The following is a 21,622-nucleotide window of genomic DNA, read 5'->3' on the forward strand; positions in this document are numbered from 1 at the left end:
TCTTTGAAATATAAGGACTCTTTGATACCTAATTTTTAAAAATTAATTTATTAAAAAATTTTTAAAAGATTTTCTTTATTTATCTTTAGAGGGGACGGGAAGGAGAGAGGGAGAGAAATATCAATGTGTGGTTGCCTCTCATGCGTCCCCTGCTGGGAACTGGCCTGCAACCCAGGTATGCACCCTGACTGGGAATGAACTACAATCCTTTGGTTTGCAGGCCTGTGCTCAATCCACTGAGCTACACCAGCCAGGGAAAAATTAATTTATTTTTAGAGAGAGGGTAAGGGAGAGAGAAAGAGAGATAAACATCAATGTGTGGTTGCCTCTTACACAGCCCCTAAAGGGGACCTGAACCACAACCCAGGCATGTGCCCTAACTGGGAATCAAACCAGCAACCCTTTGGTTCACAGGCTGGCACTCAAACCACTGAGCCACACCAGCCAGGGCCCGATTACTTTTTTAAAACCAATACAGATCAGCCATCTTGCCGGCGAAGGTGTTCCCAAGCATGGTCTTCTACTGAATTTTCATTCGAGCTTCTGTAAGGACAGTTAAGTGTGGTATTTCACACTTAACATGAAAAGGTATTTCACTTTTGGACTTCAAAAGGAAGGGTACATTGACAAAATTGTCCTACCAGCCTATCATCCAGCACGGCCAAGATGTAGGGGAACAGGTATTAGAACTCAGCCACTGCAGGGCCCGGTGGCAGCCACCTGTAAGAGAAAGCGCCTTTAAGAGCACCATCAACGTGAAAAGCCCATCACACACCCTTGGGACTAGATTAGGATGCAGGAATTTGGTCATTTGGTTAAATGTCTTTGAGTAGTTCTACCCAGATTAACCCTGCCTCTAACCTTGGGAAGTGATGTTTGTTATGTTTGCCTTTTTTTTTTTGTCAGACTGAAGCACTGGAAAGTCAGGGGTTAATAACCATGAACTTTTGTTCTATTGTCATTTGGGTGGAGCCCTTAAGTTCAGGGAGGTAAGTACTGATGGTATTTAGGTTGATACGCTTTTGTTATTTTTGCTTTGCCTGCCGTGGGATTGTGTGTTGGAGTGGGGTGAGGGTGGGGAGTGCTGGAACATGAGCCGTTTTTGGACTGGGTTGTTAGTAGAAATGTTCCTGCTGCTTAGGGAGAAGGCAAGCCGGGTAAAACCACCTTGTCCTTTTGACCCCGAAGCCTAAGGTACTTAAACAGTCTTTCTGCAGGTGATCAGTTTTCACATATCAAAGCCAGAATCAAATATCTATCCAGCAGACATGGTCCTATGTAGTAGGTGTTGTTAACAGAGAAAGAAGACAAGGCTTGGCCTCTAAAGACGAGAACACTTTCTGTTCTACTGGAACCGGGTGGCTGAGCTCTCTCGGTTTCTGGTTTGCTAAGTGTATGTGAGCAACAGGGAAGTTCCATATTTGGAATACTATATGAAGATCTTTGTTTTTAAAGATTTTATTTATTTACTTTTAGAGAGAGAGGAAGGAGAGGAAGGGAGGGAGGGGGAAAGAGAAAAGGCAATGTGCTAGAGAAACAATTGGTTGCCTCTTGCATGCCCTCACCTGGAGACCTGTCCCGCAACACAGGCATGTGTCCTGACAGGGAATCAAACCAGCAACCTTTTTCAAACCCGTGACCTTTTAGATTGTAGGCCGGCACTCAATCCACTGAGCCACACCAGCCAGAGCAAGATGTGTAGATCTTACAACTATGAAGGCAGGCACTGCTGGTTACCTAACCAATATGCATGCATTCCATTCCCCCTTCTTGCTTGCTCAGAGAACTGGAATTTTGCTGGGGCAGTCATGCATCTATACCCGACAAAGCTTTAGAATCAGAGACAGAGCAAGCCTGTCTCCCATTTCTCAGCTTTGATGACAGCAAGGATTAGTCACGAGACCCAGATTGGCCAATGAGGTAGAAGCAGATTTCTACTGAGAACTCTTCTTCTCCAGAAGAGTTCTAGATAGAAAGGAGGCAGATGTGGCTGGCACCACTGGTTCCCCTTCTTTCTGCCTCAAATACCTGAAGTCTAGAGCTGCATCAGCTGTCTTTTGACATGAAGCGACAAGTCAAATGCTAAAATTATGAGGAAAAAACTTTTATATATTTAAGCCATCATCATTCAAGCTTTCTACAAGGATTACACAAATGAATTCCTAGTATGCCGTAATAATACAAGAGAGGTTCTGGTGCATCAGACTGACGCACCTGTTATTTTGACAAGATGGAGACTGCAAGTTATTCGATGGCAGACCCTGAACATTCTAAGTTGGAATAGTTGACGATTCAGACTAGCTAATGTGATCTCACCCTGCCTGCCTTCCTGATTGGTTGTCCTAGGTTGGCTCTGCTTAATTGGAGGCACCAGTGTAGGATTCCAAGTGACCATTTGTGGTTCTTGTAGTCATGTGCAAAGCCTTTGTCCCCGGTCTCTCTCAGCCCCTCTATCCCATCAACCTCACCCAGCTGTTACACATCTGGTGTGCAGGCTTGCTATAATTAGATACACTGATGATTAAGGAAGACCTCTTTAAGTCACAGGTAAGCCCCGGCTGCTGTGGCTCAGGTGGTCGGAGCATCATCCTATACACTAAAACGTTGGGGGTTCCATTCCTGCTCAATGCGCATACCTAGGTTGTGGGTTCAATTCCCAGTTAGGGCACATGTGGGAGGCAACCAACTGATGTTTCTCTCACACATCGATGTTTTTTTCTCTCTAACTTCCTCTCTAAAATCAATAGACATATTTTTCCTTAAAAAAAAAAAGGCAGAGATAAGGACTCAGAGGCAGATGAGAACTGGGTGGGTTTGGGCATTTTATCTCTCATCAGATGACTGATCTATATTGGTTTTTAAAAGCGGTGGGTGGCAGAGGCTCGATCCCTTACAAAGGGCAGTGGCGGCTGGTCTCCATCCACCCAACACGTAGGCAGGAGTCATTAACACATAAACCTATTCAAGGCAACTGGGATGAACCCCATCAGACTACCCAGTGAAGAAACTTCCCACCTCTTTTAATAAAAGTAAAACCCTCCCAGGTTAGTGATGGAAGGAGAAGAGTCAAGGCAGAGCAGATTTTCATCCGGAATGCCTCGCTGAATAGCCTTCCGGGTTCTTTCAGGGCGTGGCTCCCCCCTCCATCACTCCTCAGAGAGCAGGTCAGGTCCCCAAGCAGTTGCCCGTCCAGTCGCGCTGATGTTCTGAAGGGTTAGAGAGATATACTCAGGACAAAGATTTTCTGCTAGTTCTTTAGTTAAAGTAGGCTTGTCTCCTTTAATATTGTCATTACTTCTAACCCCGACATGGAGTTGGCTTGTCCCGATAAGCAGAAAAACCTCTAGGACACTGGGATGCTATTATTAGTACTAATTTAATCATTAATGCTATTATTAAAGTTTATCATGATTGTAAACAGTACATATATATGAGGATTTCTGAGTTTACCTTAAATTAGACCTTTCATAAGCCTGGAAGACTCCCAACCATTTTCCTGGGAGCACCTCTGTGCCAAATTTTATTCTTGGCATTATTACGTGCTATTGGCTTCATATGATATGGGTATTGATCAAGACTGTCAGTTGTAAGGAACAGAAGCCCAACTCACATTAGCATAATCTTAATTCACGGCAGGGGCAGAGGCGGAGCTTCAGGAACAACCAGGTCCAGTTGTACAAAATCCGAGCAAGGCTCTGTTTTTCTACCCTGACCTGTGTGGTTCCACTCTGACCTGTGTGGTTCCCCCCCACCGGTGTGGTTCAGTTGGTTGGTGTGGTGTCATCCCACAAAGCAAAAGGTCGCTGGTTCCACACCTGGTCAAGGCACAAGCCTGGGATGCAGGTTTGGTCCCCAGTTGGGGTACCTATGAGAAGCAGCCAACCGATGCTTCTCTCTCTTTCTTTCTCCCTCCCTCCCTTCCCTTCTCTCTTAAAATAAATATAAAATCTTTTTTAAAAGAAAAGCAGAACTTTTAAAAAAAGACACTTTTTCCCTTTTTATCTCTGGTCTCTGCCTCCTTCTGCATGTTGTCACGGTCCCCACAATAATGGCACTGTGGCTGCAGGCAGCTCGGGGACCACAGAGGAAGGATCATTCTTCAATCCCAGCTTCATTAATAATCCTTGCAAACTTCCCAGGTGAGCCTCTGACCAACCAGACCTGGACCATGTGCCCATCCCGGCAGCAACCCCTGTGGCCCTGAGCACACGGTGTTATAGCTGACCAGCTGGTGGCACAGCTGCGTGGGCAGCCACCTTATGTGATGGGAAGTGCCCTCCAGAACCACTTGATTAGAGCGGCCAGAGAGCCGTTCCACAAAACAAAGGGGGTCGTTTCAGACCAGGTTGACTGAGTATGTATGCCTGTCTCAGACTTTCATGTCATACGAGGCTCACAGTAGCCCTTGGATACTTTTTTTTTAGATTTTTATTTATTTATCTTTAGAGGGGAAGGGAAGGAGAGAGGAGGAGAAACATCAATGTACGGTTGCCTTTCATGTGTCCCCTGCTGGGAATTGGCCTGCAGCAGGGAACCAGCCTGCAACCCAGGCATGTGCCCTGACTGGGAATTGAACTTCGATTGTCTGGTTCGCAGGCCCGAGCTCAATCCACTGAGCCACACCAGCCAGGGCTCGCCCTTGGATACTTTTATCCATGTTTTACAGGCAGGGAACATGTGGGCAAACAGAGAGGTTAAGGAATTTGAACACAGTTTCACAGCTGGTAGGCAGAAGAGCTGGGATTCCTTTGGAGTCTGTTTAACTCAAAGCTACTCCATTAACTGGCCCCCTCTCCTGCCTAGAGGATTTCTCCTCCGTCCGTATCTATTAATTAGGGTCATGAAACCATTAAGTGACCACCTTCTACCCCTCTTTTCCACTCCAGGAAAGGCCACCTTGGTATTGAGGACTCTTTTTAGGCTTCTGTTTTCTCTTGGAGGTATTAACTTAAAAAGAAAACAACGGGGATTTCTTGGGCTGCTTAACTGGGTCGGCACAGCTGAGCCCAGGGGTTCAGAACCGTGCTGTTTTGTCTCTGTCCCCGATCCACCGTTCAGCAGGGCTTCCCCCCGTGTCTCTCTGGGTTAGGCTGACCCTCAGATTGCTAAGAAGCTGGCAGACAGGCCGAAAACCCCTAAAGAAAAGGAGACTCTCCATCTCCATGTATCCATATCCCAAATTGTGTAAAAAGGGCCCAGCCCAGCCCTTCCCGGGTACGTGCTCACAAAACTGACTCCAGGACAATGCATCGGGCCAACCCTGAGACGAGCTGCTGGCCATCATAAATGCATCCATATCGGTGTCTAGTAAGTGGAATCATGACTGGGGAGAGTTGCGGACAGTCCTGTCCTCGTCCACATCCCCTGGAAGTTTCTGTGCGTTTTCCTAGCAGTTACCACACTGTCCAGTCATGGCTTACATCTTGTCTTCCTCCCTAGGCTGTGAGCCCCTGCAGAACCAGGATCCGGCCTTTCATTCTGACATCTCAGCACCTGGCGTTGTGCCTGACATACAGCAGGAACTCAATAATACTTATGGAATGAATGAATGAAAGAGAATGGATGGTTTGCAATGCTATGGCGTAGAAACACGCGCTGTCCACAGAGGTCTGACAAGCACCACATAATAAAAGTTACTCTTTAGACACTACTGCAGAATTACAAAGCAGAGTAAATGATAACTACTTTGCTGAAAATGCTTTATATGTGCATCTCATTTAAATCTAAACACAATGAAAGTATACGTACCACTTCTCATAAGCCTTGCACTTAGCTGGGTATAGAGGAGAGTGAGGGAGTTCTCAGAAGTAGAGGACGTGACAATCTAAGAAGAGTTTGGTCTTGCTGTGAGGCAAGATAACTAAGGCAAACAAAAAACCTTTCAAGACAGGGTGTGGTAAGTTCTCCCACTCAAATTGATGCTCAGGTGCCCTCTGGAGAATGTCTGAAACGGGAAAAGTCGGCGTTCTTGCTGCCTGTCACCCCCAGAACCAATAAGCAGAGGCAGGGATGGCGCTTCATCCAGATGGCCAGAGATCTAAGAAGATGATGGGTTACGTACCCTAAAAGACCATCTTACATTTCACTTCAAGCCACCCTTCTTTTTTTATAAGGAGAAGAGAAGTGTAGGTAAGGGGTTTGGAACTCAGGAAAAAGGTTAATCAGATGAAATCTGCAGTCTGGTGATTTCCCAGCTTCCTCTCATCTGTCGACCAGTGACTCTTTATCTGTCTCCTGGGCATCTGTCTCTTGGGCAATGCTTTATCTGTGTCCTGTGTCCTGGGCAGCGGGGATGTCTCTCCTGGGAGCACAGTGGCTCAGATACCACTCGATCACTTCCTGTCCCCCTGGGGCACAAAGGTGGCTGTGGTCTCCTAGAGTCAGACTGGGTCCTTCAGTTCCCGAAACAATAGCTTTTTACATGCACTAATTACTAAGTTTATTAACTATTACTTAAAGCTAAAATTTTCCAGCTTTCCATTTCCCCATCAGGTCCAATGCCTGTTCAGCTTTCAAGGAGGAACCTGGGAATATATTTAGAGCGAAGTCAGAGGAGTGACAAGGAGATGAACTAAAAACATGACACGTGTGGAAAGGTTAAAGGAGCAGGAATGACTCAGAGGCTGGAAAGGAGAAGGCCCAGAGGAGAAGAAGGGCTCTCCAGCCGGGGGGTGGCGACCAGCTGTCCTCCCGTGCCTCTGCGTGCAAGGGGAAATGGGCTTAGACCGAAGGCAGAACTAAGATTAGAGAGAAGGAAGAACTTGGCAGTGAGGGGTGTTGTATAACCTACTTTTCCAGCCGCCTGGGGACTGAGGAGACTCCCACACTCCTGGTCTGGGCCCAGTGGCTGTGGATTCGGGGATGGTCTGGCAGGCCAGCTGGGAATGGAGGAGGGGGTCCTGTGGGCCTTCTGTACATAACCTGATCTTTCTCCGGTGTCCTCAATTTCCCCTTGGAAGTTAAGTTCCCAAATTTTGGAGCTGGCAAGGCAGCACCTCCCCCACCCACCACGCGCTGCACCAGTGTTCTGGGCTGGGTAATAATGCCTGTCATTTCCTCTCCCGGGGGAGTGGGGCTGCAACCGCCCTGACAGCCCCAAGGGATTGAAGGCAACTAAAAATAGAGCTTTATATATAATGTGTCGAGGGGCACATTTGCATTGCTTTCTTTTTTTTTTTTTCTTTCGCCAGTCTCTTCATCCTTTAGGGCAGGCTAGGCCGGGGTCTAGCTCTGGGCACTGGGAATGGGTTCTGGGCTCCAAGTGCTCTCATTCAGTCCAGGAGGGTTCTCTACACAAGACATCCAAGGAAGCAAATTCATAAAGTGCAACTGAGGGCCCTCGGGGCCATTCTCTGCCTCTCCTCCTCACTTCCCATCGGGCTGCGTCTCTCAGAGCCTGGAGGTTCAGGGAGCTGGAAGTGGGGGAGGCAGCCCAGGCCCTGTTCTCCCATCAGCCACTTCTGTCTACAACACAATCGCCCTGAAATTTAATATTAATTAAGAGCAAAATGACAGCCCTGGCTGGTGTGGCTCATTTGGTTGGAGCATCATTCCGTAAACAGAAAAGTCTCGGGTTCTAGTTCCCAGTCAGGGCACATACATCAGTTGTGAGTTCGGTCCTCAGTCAGGATGCGCGTGAGAGGCAACTGATCAATGTTTCTCTACCTCTTTCTTCCCAACTGTCTCTAAAAAAAAAAAAAAATAAATAAAATAAAATAAATAAATAAATAAATAATTTTTAAAAAGAGCAGAATTACAGTGAGAGCTGGACAGTGTTACTTTCTGTCCGAACACAAATGGCTAATTTCCTTCCTGGTATTAAGTGACTTTGGCGTAGGATTGGCAGCCCAGGAAGACTAGTTGGGGGGTGGGGGTGGGAGAGGAGGTGAGGGAGCCGGGCAGCCCTGCTGCCTCAGAGCCATTCCAAAGAATGAAGAATGATGGAAGGACAAAGGTACTGAGGCTGGAAATCCAGGGGGGAGGGAAAGCGCGGGTCAGGTTGTGGAGGACGGTCACACCTCGATCCTAGTCTCTCCCCACTTTAACAAAAATGATCTAAGAAGTCAGGTGGAGCTGGCTCTCCCCAGGCCTCTAAGGCGGGATTCTTAACCCGGGTTACGTGCACTGGTTTCGGTGCTCCAGAAGCCCAGGAAGCTGTTTGCAAAACTGTGCGTGTGCACGTCAACAGCATTTTGGGGAGAGTTATGAACTTCCTTCAAAGCTGGTCTGATGGCCGACAGTGTCACTCCCAGCGTTGATGCCCATCTTTGAGGTCACCTCGTGGTGCAAGATGGCTAGAGTCTTAGCTGAATAGCTGTCTATCCTCTAGGTAGGAAGCAGGAGAAAAGCAGGGTGGGGGAGTGGGGCAACATAGCTCCGCTCCAGTTTTCTGTCCCCCTATCAAAGAGCTGTCCCAGAAATCTGCCCCACCCTACTGTCCACACCCCTGCACGAGAGGGTGGGAGATGCGGGCCTTCAGCGAATCATACTGTAGCCTCACATAAAATCAGTGTTTCTGTTCGTGAGAAGAGAAGAGAATGGCAGACAACTGAGGATTTCTGCTGCAGTCTCTGTCACAGTAAAGGTCAAGTTCATTTTTAGAGAGAGGAGAAGAGAGGGAGAGAAACATCTGAGAAACATCAATTGGTTGCCTCTCTCACACACCCAGTCAGGGACTTGGCCCACAACCCAGGTATGTGCCCTGATCTGGAATCAAAGCTGTGACCTTTTGGTTCACAGGACAACGCCCAACCCACGGAGCCACGCCAGTCAGCGCCACTCAGGGCTCCCATGGTGGACTCGTAATCCTCTTCATGAGTTAGCTCCAGGAAACCATCCTGGTTCCTCTTTTTCATACTTTATCCCAGCCCCACCCCTGCCTCAGGAAACATCTTACAATTCTGAACATGTTTTCATTACAACATTCATCACGTTGTTTCAAACTGTTTGTGTACTTGTCTTCCTCCACTGGGCTAAGAGCTCCTGAATAAGAGAGATGGTCTCATGGTTTCTCTGGTAGATACCTCTTGGTGGGCTCAACACAAGTCTGATGCAGATGAACAAAATTTAAAAGGTGTGAATGAGCAACTACTGTGAGTAGAATTTTCTAGAGGTAAGAAGGGGGTTAAAAACTAAAAACTATGTAGACACTGGCTTCTAGGAGTCTGTCTTTTAGGGGAAACAGAAAAACAGCCTGCTGATCGGAAACACAGGGACTGGGGATAAATGGGCAGATATTTTGAGAACGGGGACAGGAGATTAATAGAGAAGAGGGATCTGGGAACGTAACCGACTTGTTTGAGGTCTTGAAGGAAAAATCAAGGCCGCACCTGGGGGGCAGTGACTGGGAGAGAAGGGGCAGGGAGAAGGGAGAAACATGAGCTGTCTGTGGAGGTCCAGCCCTTGGCATGGCTGAAGAATTGCTGAAGAGTCTGGACGTTTTTCTCATTGTTTGTTTTCACGTGGGGAAACAGAGGTCTGTGTTGTTTTGTTCCTGTACTTGTAGGTGCTTGCAAAGGCGTCGGGACTGGGAGATGGTGCTGTTCAGGGAAGAGGAGGCAAGAGGCCTGAGTGGGATGAGTGTCTGGCTGGCTGCTGCCTTTGTCTGAGTGTTCCGAGGCCTTTAGGAAGGAGGTCTCATGCCAGGTGCTCCCCTCACCCTTTCCTTTTCCGTCTTTCTTAAAATACCCTGTGTTCCCGAAGCAGTGGCTGCTGATCTAAATAAACGCAGCGGAAATGCAAATGGTCAGGTTCTCCTAGCAACAGGAGCCAGCCCACGTAGGCCGTGTAGAGCAAAGTGAAACTGTCCTGGGGCTGAGATGCGGGTGGATTGGGCGAGGATCTCTGAGTGACAGTTTCACCCCTTTACCTTCAGAGAGGGACTGTCTGGTGGGCAGTCACCTGCTGTGAAGAAGAAGCCCTGCATGAACTGGACCAGGGCAAAGGACTGTGTGCTGGGGAGAAGGTTCAGGGTCGGGGAGACAGTGGCTGCCCTAGTTTAAGACGTCCCCTGATGGCAGTGGTCAGAACACTGCCTCTGAGAAGCTGACACTAGGCTTCTAACCCAGCGCGTGATTAGAGAGGGCCTGGGTTTGTGCACGTGTCTCTGTGTGTCCATTTGAATCAGCCTGTGGAGCCGTGTCCTTCCTGAGGTTATGAAATAAAAGGAAGTACACAAAAATGCTCAGATTCCTAGGTAAGGGGACCAAAATTGAGAAACTGCAAAGACTCTTAGATACACCTGGTTTAATCCCCTTCTGTTACAAGTGAAGAAACAGTCCCAGGGAGGTAAGTAACTTCCCCAGGATCCGATTAGAGACAGAGGTGAAACCAGAAAGCAGGTACACAGGCCAGGGCTCATTCCATTTTAAGTTGAAGCTGCTGTTGACCCTGCTTGCCACACAGCTAGAGAATTAGAAGCCATGATAACCTTGCTGGGCCCCTGGGGGTGGGGGGAGGAACAGTTGTCTTAGGCACATCAGATAACTTGAAAGATGTTTGAGGGACAAACGAGAGGCACCCGTGGTGTCCTATGGAGAGTGAGCACCCAAAGGTTAGAGAGCTATGGGCAGAGGGTAGAAACAGGATGTCACTCAGGATGCACACAGCTCCTGGTAGCCTCTACACTGTCTTTCCATGGAATGTCTCAGTGGGGAAGGGGAGGAACAGTGCCACCCTGTCGAGGTTCCAAGGGAGGAAACTGGAGAAGGGTTGGTGGCTAGCTCAAGGGGGCATATCTAAGTGGCAAACTTGGTACAGCACCCTGGCTCTCTGGTTCCCTGGCTTCCTGGGTCTAGAGCAGCCCGGGTCCCGGACCATGTAGTTTTCTACGACAGAAGCAACTCTTTTATTAGTCACACTCTGCTTCCTCCTGTGAGTCTCACCTGGAAAACAGCATCTCACCTGGAAAACAAGCAGAGGAAAAGGCTTCGTAGTTCCAGCCGAGTCTTGGTGACTGGAGTACGGGGTCTGTTATAAGGATTCCAGGCTAGGCAGCAGGGTGGTTACAGCCATAGGCTGCATCCCAGAAATGGCTCCTGTCCTCAGAGCTTCGTTTCAGAATCACTGACTACAAAACATCTATGCAGGCCCCTCATATGGTTTAACAGGCACATCAAGAAAAAAATGGGCCAAACAGAAGAACAGATCAAAACTCCAGAACAAATACAACTAAGTGATGAAAAGACAGCCAACCTATCAGATGCACAGTTCAAAGCACTGGTGATCAGGATGTTCACAGAATTGGTTGAATTTGGTCACAAATTAGATGAAAAAATGAAGGCTATGCTAAATGAAATAAAGGAAAATGTACAGGGAACCAACAGTGATAGGAAGGAAACTGGGACTCAAATCAATGGAGTGGATTAGAAGGAAGAAACAACCAAACAGAAAAGAATGAAGAAACAAGAATTCAAAAAAAAAAATGAGGAGAGGCTTAGGAATCTCCAGGACATATTTAAATGTTCCAACATCCAAATTATAGGGGTACCAGAAAGGGAAGAGGAAGAGCAGCAAGTGGAAAACTTATTTGAACAAATAATAAAGGAGAACTTTCCCAATATGGCAAAGACAATAGACTTCCAAGAAGTCCAGGGAGCTCAGAGAGTCCCAAAGAAGTTGGACCCAAGGAGGAACACACCAAGGCACATCATCATTACATTACCTGAGATTAAAAGGAAGGAAAGAAGCCCTGGCTGGTGTAGCTCAGTGGATTGAGCATGGGCCTGCAAACCAGACAATCGCGGTTCGATTCCCAGTCAGGGCACATGCCTGGGTTGCAGACCAGTTCCCTGCAAGCCAATTCCCAGCAGGGGACGCATGAAAGGCAACCATACATTGATGTTTCTCTCCCTCTCTCCTTCCCTTCCCCTCTAAAGATAAATAAATAAAATCTTAAAAAAAAATAAAATGAAGGAAAGAATCCTAGAAGCAGCAAGAGAGAAGGAGATAGTCAGCTACAAAGGAGTTCCCATCAGACTGTCAGCTGATTTCTTGAAAGAGACCTTACAGGCAAGAAGGGGCTGGAAAGAGTATTCCAAGTCATGAAATCCAAAGACCTACAACCAAGATTGCTCTATCCAGCAAAGCTTTCATTTAGAATAGAAGGGCAGATAAGGTGCTTCTCAGATAAGGTCAAGTTGAAGGAGTTCATCATCTCCAAGCCCTTATTATATGAAATGTTAAAGGGACCTATCTAAGAAAGAAAAGATAAAAAACACGTCTAGTAAAATGACAGCAAACTCAGAATTATTAACAACAACAGCTAAAACAAAAACAAAAACAAACTAAGCAAACAACAGAACAGGAACAGAACCACAGAAATGGAGATCACATGGAGGGTTAGCAACAAGGGAGTGGGAGGAGGAGAGGTGGGGAGAGGTACAGAGAATAAGTAGCATAGATGGCAGGCAGAAAATAGACATGGGGAGGGCAAGAATAGTATGGGAAATGTAAAAGCTAAAGAACTTATGACACATGGACATGAACTAAAGGGGATGAATGTGGGTGGGAGAGGGTGTGTAGGGGGGAGGGGAATGAAGGGGAATAAAAATAAAATAAAAATAAAAATAAAAAAGCATCTATGGGTCTGCACACCTCACTTCCCTGTGGCTCATTGGCACCCGGTGGCCAAAGCCCCGGGAAGGTGCCCTGAGTCCCCACCTTCCCAAACTACTCCACTCTTCTAGGCCAAAGCCCCAACTAAGGCAATCAGTTGATGACTAGAAGAAAGAACATGGGCTTTGGTGTCAGCAGCCTGGGCATCTGAAGCAACTTATTTAGCTCCTGAAAATTGGATTTTTAAAATCTAAACTGAGAGCAACTGTGTCTCCCTTATGGAATCAGACCTTGGTTGTGTGTGAGGCGCTCGCACAGATGCACAGCAGGCAGGGAACACACAGCACTTTCTGCGCTGCTTCTCTGCGGTTGCAGAGCTCGGGGACCAGGTGGGAACTGCAGCTGCTCCTCGTCAAGATAGGGGATGCTATTTTCCAGGTAGCCCAAGATGGAGCTCAGAATGTAATTCTCCCACACAAAGATCAGTCTGCCTTCATTATTGATGAGACAGCTTCTTAGTGAACCGATTTGGGAATGTGACCTCTAGGTCTGTTTTCACCATTGTGTTCCCAGCACCTGGTAGAGTGGGCACTCAATGAACAAGGGCTGAGTGTGTGGACAAACGCATGTTGTTTATGGGAGAGAAGGCATTTTGAATGAAAGAGAACTGGCTTATGAAAGAGTATTTGAAACATAAGGAGTTCCTAAGTTTGGTCTTCTTACAGACTGTCTTGGAGGCCAGGCTCAGAGAAGTCTATTCAGCATTCAGGGAGGGTGCCTGACCTGCTAGTGGGTCCGTCCACTCAGCCATGCTTGACCTGGATCCCAGGTCTGACAGCTTCCTGACTCAGGGAAACGACAAGCTGCCGTCCTTCATAGAAATGATTCTGAGGGGGAAGGTCTTCCAAGGAGATCTCTGAGGGGCTGTTGGGACTAGTAAAATGGAAAATCAGCTTTGACCTTGGCAACTTCATCCCTATCCCACTCTTCCAGCCGCTGAGGACACATTCGGCTGAGGTCTCCTCCAAGGAGCGGTTTGTTCTAGCCTTTTAGTTGTGCACACTGCTGCACCATCTCACTCCCTTTCTCTGCTTTTATCCCTGCACCTCTCTCTCATACGCACACACACAGGCATGCATATACATATGAATTTGGATATTAATTCTACCATTTTAACTCCAAAATCTGTTTTTAAAAGTGAAGGGGTCTGGCCTATTCATTGTTGTCTCGTTGCTGGAGTTATCGTGAAAGTCAGTTCTCTGTCGCTGAGACAGTAGCTCCTCGTGTCTCTTGGGAGCTTGGCAGGGATGGGGGCCTCCCCATTGGACCTCTGGGAAATCGCGGAGGCTGTGAGAGCTGTGGGCTCAGTCTGTCAGGGCCCCGGGGCATCAGCCCACTCCTCCTGGGGAGGGTCCGCCCACTGAGCTTGTTTGCTATCACCTGGAGTTCCAGACTCGTTGCAGCGTTCAGATCCTCTTGCTTCTTACCTCAAACGCACTGAAGACCTACGAGAGGAATCAGAATTCAGAATCCCTCAGTGAGAGAAAAAGTGTTTGGCCTTAGCTTTTTCATGTCTAAAACAAGAATCTTCACTTCCCGGAATCAGGCTGCCTGATATCATTATCTGTGATACAGGTGGAGAGTAAGAAAATTGTATTTCTCTTCATGGGTGGGAAATCAGGTCATTCTCTCCAAAGGGGCAGAATACCTTCCTGGACTGTGGAGAGCAGGCTCCGGTTTCTAACCCCCTCCCCAAACCTGCAGAGGAAAACTGCAGCTGCCTACTATTGAGTATCAGGGGGGAAAGCTGAGATATTTTTAACATAAGGAATATCAGTGAACAGAATGCTAAGGGAACTAAAAACCTTATTCCAATAAATATGAAGCATATGCTCAGCCTAAAGCAGACCCAGCTTTTGCTATATACAAATTTCATAAAGGAAAAAAAAATGTCGGAAACTACAGAAATATCTGGCCGTAAGTGGGCTACAACCACTTGCTCCAGGAGACCTGGAAGGTTGCAGAGATGGTATGGAAGAAGTGACCCAGGCACGTGGGGTCCTTGGACATCCGGTCAAGCAGGTCTGGGGATCATCCGGAGCCTTCTGGGGTCCTAGGGGCACAGGCTTTAGATGGACATCCCTCCCCCCCCCCCCATCCTTGTTTGCAGTGCCACGGTGTGTGTGACCAACCATTGAGCACCGTCATCAGCTTTACTACCCGGAGTCCTCCAACAGGGAAACCGCCCATCTCAGGGGTAGAGGTTCCTGGGAAACACCACATTGTGGGTTTTGTGCGACAGGCTCTTCCTTTTGCAAACAGAAAGGCACTTTGTATTCATCTCATTAGCTAGGTTCTAGTAATTGGGGATATTAGTTTTATTGCTAAACCTGACAAATATCTTACTCTTTCCCGTAGTGGGTAATTGCACCCCCAGCAGCCTCTCGTTTTGTGCTGCCAGATGGGAAGGATGTGGTTTGCCACTTTCATTAATACAATGAGTACCTCGGCATCGCCTCCCCTCCCCCGCAGCAGTCTCGGCGGGGATGGGTAGGGAAGAGGAGACCCAGTGAAAGCTTGCGGGGGGCCCAGGTCCCTGCGGGCCGGGTCGTGGGAGGGCTGCCCAGGGGTCCAGAGAGGGAGGAGAGGGCTGCCACGTGCTAGCCACGACAATAAAACAGCCGCCGACAACAACAACCGTGTGGTTGAGGAGAAACGTCATTATACTGCTTGATGCTCCCTTCTCCCCAAACCGCATCTCGGTCCCAAGCACAGGGTGCCGCCCTCGCTCTCCGGGACAAGCAGCCCGCCACCCCTCTGTTCCCACTATCCCTCGCTGTCACCCAGCTATCTACGCTGTCCCATCTGTCTCCCATCTGTCCTCGCTGTCCCCTCTGTCCCCTGCTGTCCCCGCTGTTCCCATGCCAGCTCTCCCTCCAGGGCGGCGGCCCCGCTGCCAGGGACCGGGACCCTCAAGGAAGAGGACCCTGCCAAGTCCGCAGGTGGCGTTGGAAACCGTGCTCTTTTCCCTCGGAGCTGGAGCTGGGAGGACGCTCAGCCACCCAGCCCCTGCTGCTCTCCAAACCCCCCACCTCCGCCCCCTCCACGAAGGGGGCGCTCTGCCAGGATTCACTGCGTTCCCGCCTCCCCGGCCATCGCAGCACCGACTGGCAGACGGGGTTCTGATCCGTTTCTCCCTGGAGAGATCCCGGCACGGGCAGGGGCGGTGTGGGGGTGGACTGCAGCTTGTGTCTCCATCCCCTTCTGCTGGTCCCGAAATGAGACCTGGGATACACTAACAGCTCGCTGGGCGCTCCCAGATGTCAGGGAGAGGGCGGGCGCCGGCCACCGCAGCAGCTGGGGGAAGGCGAAGCTAAACAGGGCGCCCTTGCCACTCTTCCCGGCTCTGGCTCGCAGAGCCAACGTTAAGGACTGGTCCAGGGAGGAACCACCTCTGGGATGGCCGTACGCTGCTCCTAGGAAGGAGTCTATTGTTATAATAGAACAAAAAAACAATTTTTAAAAATCATCCTTGGATATGTCAGGCAGGAGTGGCCAGAACCACGACACCGGGCAGATTTACCCAGGACATCACGTTCTTCCTCCCCATTTTGTCTCACGGCCTGATACCGTTTTGGCCAGAGGTGGCGCTGCTGGCAAAGACTTGCTTCAAGACAGACCGATACACCGGGGTTTGGAAGACCTTGGGTAGCGGAAGCCTGTGGTCCCTAACACTGCTGCGTCACCAGAGGACCGGCAACTTGAAGCTTCATGTAACCTCCCTAAAGTAAGAACGGTACTTCTTCCTGAGACTGGAGTTTTTGAAGCAAAGCTAATGCAAATACACGAGCTTTTCCCTGACTAGAGTGAACTCACCCGCCCTTCTCGAGGTCTGAACCCAGACCTCTTTTTCCCCCAGTAAGATTTCCTTGGCCATAGCTGTGCCAGGTAATCGTGGCGAGTGCACTACCTGTCTCATTTACTTATCACTAATTAGCGTGGTCCTGTACAATCGAAAGTGGCAGGATTGCTCCCTCAGGGGCCTGCTGCAAAGTCTTTTCTTGTTTGGACCTCACTCAAAACTGACAGCCTTCTTATGAGTTCCTGAGAAATGGGTAGAAGTAACACACTCTTATGTGGTATATGTTGCCTTTAGATCCAAAGAGTCCTGCCAAGCACTTTTTGTTTGTTTGTTTGTTTTGTGGGTAGATGCAACCAATTGTCTTCTACTATAGAGAGTATATCCTGACATGCACTAGACCACTAGGTCCTTAGGAACTGCACTAACGTGGCCAGCCCTGGAGCCTTCTACCATGGCACCAATGTAATGCACTACTTTGATGTTCTACAGGGTATCAAGACAATCGAGGTTTCTCTAAGGTTATGACAAAGAGCAGAATTAACAGGGAGGGAGTGTTGTTGTCCCTGCCATGGGAAGACAAATTGCTTCTGATTATCTCTGGCGATAGGAATGGGCAGTGGGAGAGAATTCCTTAGACCAATATCTGGTCTAAGGAAGCTGTATACCAGCTTCCAAGTGTGGTGGTTGTTTTGCTCCAGCAAAGTTACCACCCACAATCAGCTGCAAATGGCACCACTGATTAAGTGTGTGATACTCTATCTGCATCCTTTTTCCAAGACCACCTGGCTTTTGCAAGAGCCAGGAAGGAAGTTAAACCAGAAAGGAAGGAAGTTGGACTCGCTCCTCTGCCTCTTTCAAGTCTTTAATGGTGGTACTAACTCCGTGATTTCTCTAAAATAGTGGGTTTGCTGTTGGATTACTAGCTTGGCGGGGTGGGGAGTGTTGGGGTAAGGCAGTTCTAGGCCATAATTGCCCTTACTCTGTGGGTCAGGGAACCAGCATGAGGATTCTTCTAGTTTCTAAGTATCTCTATTCCAAATATATGAAATAGATCCCTAGTCCCACTAGACTTGGATGAAAACTATATCTCTTAATTGACTTTCATACTCTGACTAGTGAACCAAGGTGGCATGTCAACTTTTACAATTAGAATCAGTTCAATTTAGTTCTTAATGCCTGGAAGAATACAACAGCATCCTCTGAGACCTCCTGAGGGGATATGGCTAGGGGGAGGCTTGGCAGGTTGCTTGTAATAAATCCATTTTGTCGTTCATGTTTTTTAGCATTTAGACTTTTTGCTCTGTAATATGCTAGGGAAGTTCTGGAGTTTTGCTCCTGCTGGCTGTAGCTCACTGTTGAGATTGGCCAACCTTGCTGACTGTTAATACCATTTCCCAAGTACTCAAACCATAACATTAAAACCCAGTTCCCAGTTGTACACCCATTTAAAAATTAGCTAGTCAGCCCTGGCTGGTGTGGCTCAGTGGATTGAGTGCTGGCCTGTGAGCCAAGAGGTTGCCGGTTTGATTCCCAGTCAGGGCATATGCATAGGTTGTGGGCCAGGTCCCGGGTTGGGGGGCACATGAGAGGCAAGCACACATTGATGTTTCTCTCCTACTCTTTCTCCCTCCCTTCCCCTCTCTCTGAAAATAGATAAATAAAACTCTGGGGAGGGGGGGAAGATGCCTAGCTGAGCCAAGCCAGTTCAGCCTAAATCAACCAAGTTCTAGCAGACCTGCAGATCTAGGAGAGCAAAGGGTTGCTCTAAGATATTAGACCTTGGAGCGGTGAATATGCAGCATTAATGTTAGCTATTTTTTTATGCAGCATTAATGTGCTAGCATTAAAAAAAACCAAACAAAACCAAAAACCAGGGGGCAGAACCTGAGTTGCTGGCTTACAGGATCGAGGGGAGGAAGAGGTTAGTAGAACCAGGAGAGACTAGCTATAGGAGAGGCTGTTTGACAAGATCTGTGGCCTTTGTAGAGGATGATCCATTCCTCTACCAGAGGAATAGATAGTCCCTCCCTATGGCCCTTATTGTCAGCGCCTCAAAGAGATCCAGCTGACGGAGGAGAAACACGGTGTTCAGAGCCCGATCCCAGCATCACTAAGCCAACGAGAAGGTGGGCTTGAGGCTGAGGGACAACAGCTTAATGGGCACAGCCTTCCCTTTCGGCGCTCGGGGCCACGTGCATCCACTGAGCGTGTTAGGACTTCCACACAGCAGCAAAATCAGCTCCACGTTGCCACCTTTTTGCAAAAATCATTCTCACTTCCAAAAGGAGGAGCCATAAAATCCAAATAGCAATTGTATTTGTGGGACATAGTCTCACTATTTCTGAAATTAATTACAGATCAAATTTCGTTGTTGTCCCATCAGAATATTCTGTTTTCAAACACTGTCATTTGATCCTAATTTTTTTTCCCTTAGTTTCCCTCAGTTGGTTCAGAATTTGGGTTGGGATGAGAGGGGTATTATACATTGGCTTTCTTGAACATGAACAGTATGCTTATCCTCCACAAGTTTATCAGCCACTGTGTCAATTACATCCATTCTTAAGAGGAGTGTGAGTTCCAGCTGCTACACATCATCCACTTATATTGTCAAACTTTTAAATTTGCCTATTTACAGATGAGAAATTGTGTCTCACTATTGTTTAATTTACATTTTTTTGTATGGAAGATGCTGATTGTCTTCTATTGGATTCAGGTTTGCTCTTCTGCTCATATTTTTGCCTATTTTTCTATTTTTTTCTTCTTGATGATTTGCTGGAATTCATTCAAAAATTTTATCAAACACATTTGAAACATATAGCTAAGACTAGAGGACAACATAAAAAAATCTTAATATGCCTACCACTCAGCCTAATTAAATCGTCTTCTTCTTTCACTGTTGAATTTCCTTCAGATTTTTAAAAAGAAATAAAACATCTATACTTGATATCCTTTTGGCCCCTTTCCCCAGTTCTATTTCTCCTCCCCAGTAATCACTATCCTAAATTTTGTGTTTATCATTCCCATGCAAAGATTTTATACTGAGTAGGAGTTATATTCTGAATACTAATCCTTTGTTAATTTTATGCATTCTGAATTGCAAATACCTCCTCTCATTCTGTGCTGTGTTTTTCGCTTTGCTTATGGTACATTTTGATATATGAAAGTTTTACATTTTAATGTGACCATACTTATCAGATGTTTCTTTCGTAGTTTGTGTTTTTTGCATTATATTTTTAAAATCCTTCTTCTATCTTTGCTGCACTCTTCGTGATTGCATGTCTTCTCATCTTGCCGAAAGTCTATGCTCCCTTGGGGAAAGGGTCATGGTTTATATACTTCTTTCGTCCTCTGCAACGTTAGATCCAGTAACTCCCAATGGGTAGGTCAAAAGATCAGAGTGGTGGAGAGCCCCTTGTCTCTCTCTGCATCTCTAGCTCTAGCTGCTTCCCACTCGAGTCACTAGCTTTTGTCCTTCCTCTCTTCTCCTCTCTCTTCATATCTGTCTTTTTCCTTACCATGCAGGACTCAAGTTTAGAAGAATATCAGTTACAGCTAAGAACTATTAACAATTTAGGGGATTAATGGACTCACACAAGTGGAGAATCTTCAGACTTCAGCTTTGATCAGCAGCTCATCGACATGATCATAAAGGGACAGACATGGTGTCTCTGTCTTTCGTCCTGCTTCCTGCTGGGTCAGCTTTATTCTCTAAGCTTATCCTCCCTTGCAGCCATATTCAGGGTTTGATGCCTAATTCAGGGTTGCTCAATCTGGCAACAGTGACCTTGGGGCTGAAAAATTAGTTTTATCTAATTATCCTCACCCAGATGAGGTCCTGAGGGTGGGACCCTCACAGTGGAATTAGTGCCTTTACAAGAAGGGACTCCAGAGATTCTCTCTCTTGGGGGAGAGGGGCCTGTCCTGAGCATTGCAGGGTGTTAAGCAGCACCCCTGGCCTCTACCCATCAGTCGTCAATAACAACCCTCCTTCCCACCCTGAGCTGTGACAACCAACAGCGTCTCCAGACATTGCTGAATGTCTTCTGGGGGAAGGGTAAAGTCACAACTGGTTGAGAACTTCTATCCTAATTGCATGAGCCTACATCATCTGTCTGGTCCTGACACAATGAGGGTCTGCCAAGGTTGAAAAGTGCTGATTGGCTTAATTCAATCGGGACTTATCTCTAGAGCTGTGTCAACTTCTGGTCTGTGCTTACAAAGGGACAGAAGCACAAAAGAAAAGCTTTGTGCTAATAGAAAGAAAGAAGATGAAAGTGATACTGGATAATCAAGAAGTAGCCACCCCAGAATAATTGGATATTAGGCCCAAGGTAGCAGCTAAGTGACCACTTTGCTTCTCTCATTTTCTCTTTCTTTCTTTCTTTCTTTCTTTCTTTCTTTCTTTCTTTCTTTCTTTCTTTCTTTCTTTCTTTCTTTTTCTTTTTTCCAATACCCACTCCCTCATTCCTCTGTGAACCCCTTGAAGTAACTTTCTTACTCATTTTTTGTATCCCAGTTTTTAGTATAGTAACTGGCTATTGATAAAGGTTTTATGGATCAATAAAGTTACTGTATTCTCCAAATACCATGATCTCTTTGTCATTCTCAAATGACCTTCCCTATGGAAAAAAATGTAATAAGTAGAATTCTCCAGTTTCTTAAAAAACATTTTTTATTTAGTTAGTTTTAAAGAGAGGGGAAGAGAAAGAGAAAGAGTGGGAGAGAAACATCAATGTGTGGCCACCTCTCATGTGTCCCCCACGGGGGACCTGGCCCACAACCCAGGCATGTGCCCCGACTGGGAATTGAACCAGCAACCCTTTGCTTCACAGGCCCGCGCCCAATCCACTGAGCTACACCAGCCAGGGCTCCAGTTTTTTAAAAAGATTTTATTTATTTATCTTTAGAGAGGAAGGGAAGGAGAGAGGGAGAGAAATCTCAATGTATGGTTGCCTCTCATGCGTCCCATGCTGGGAACTGGCCTGCAACCCAGGCATGTTCCCCGACTGGGATTCAAACCTCGATCCTTTGGTTCGCAGGCCCATGCTCAATCCACTGAGCTACACCAGCCAGGGCAGAATTCTCCAGTTTTTTTAATATGTATATTTTTATTTTTCAGTTACAGTTTATATTCAGGATTAGTCTGTATTAGTTTTATTTTATTTTTATTATTGTTCAAGTACAGTTGTCTCCCATTTTTATATA

This window comes from Artibeus jamaicensis, unplaced genomic scaffold (genome assembly GCF_021234435.1).
Source record: "Artibeus jamaicensis isolate MK-2021 breed Jamaican fruit bat unplaced genomic scaffold, CSHL_Jam_final scaffold_660, whole genome shotgun sequence".
Taxonomy (NCBI): domain Eukaryota; kingdom Metazoa; phylum Chordata; class Mammalia; order Chiroptera; family Phyllostomidae; genus Artibeus; species Artibeus jamaicensis.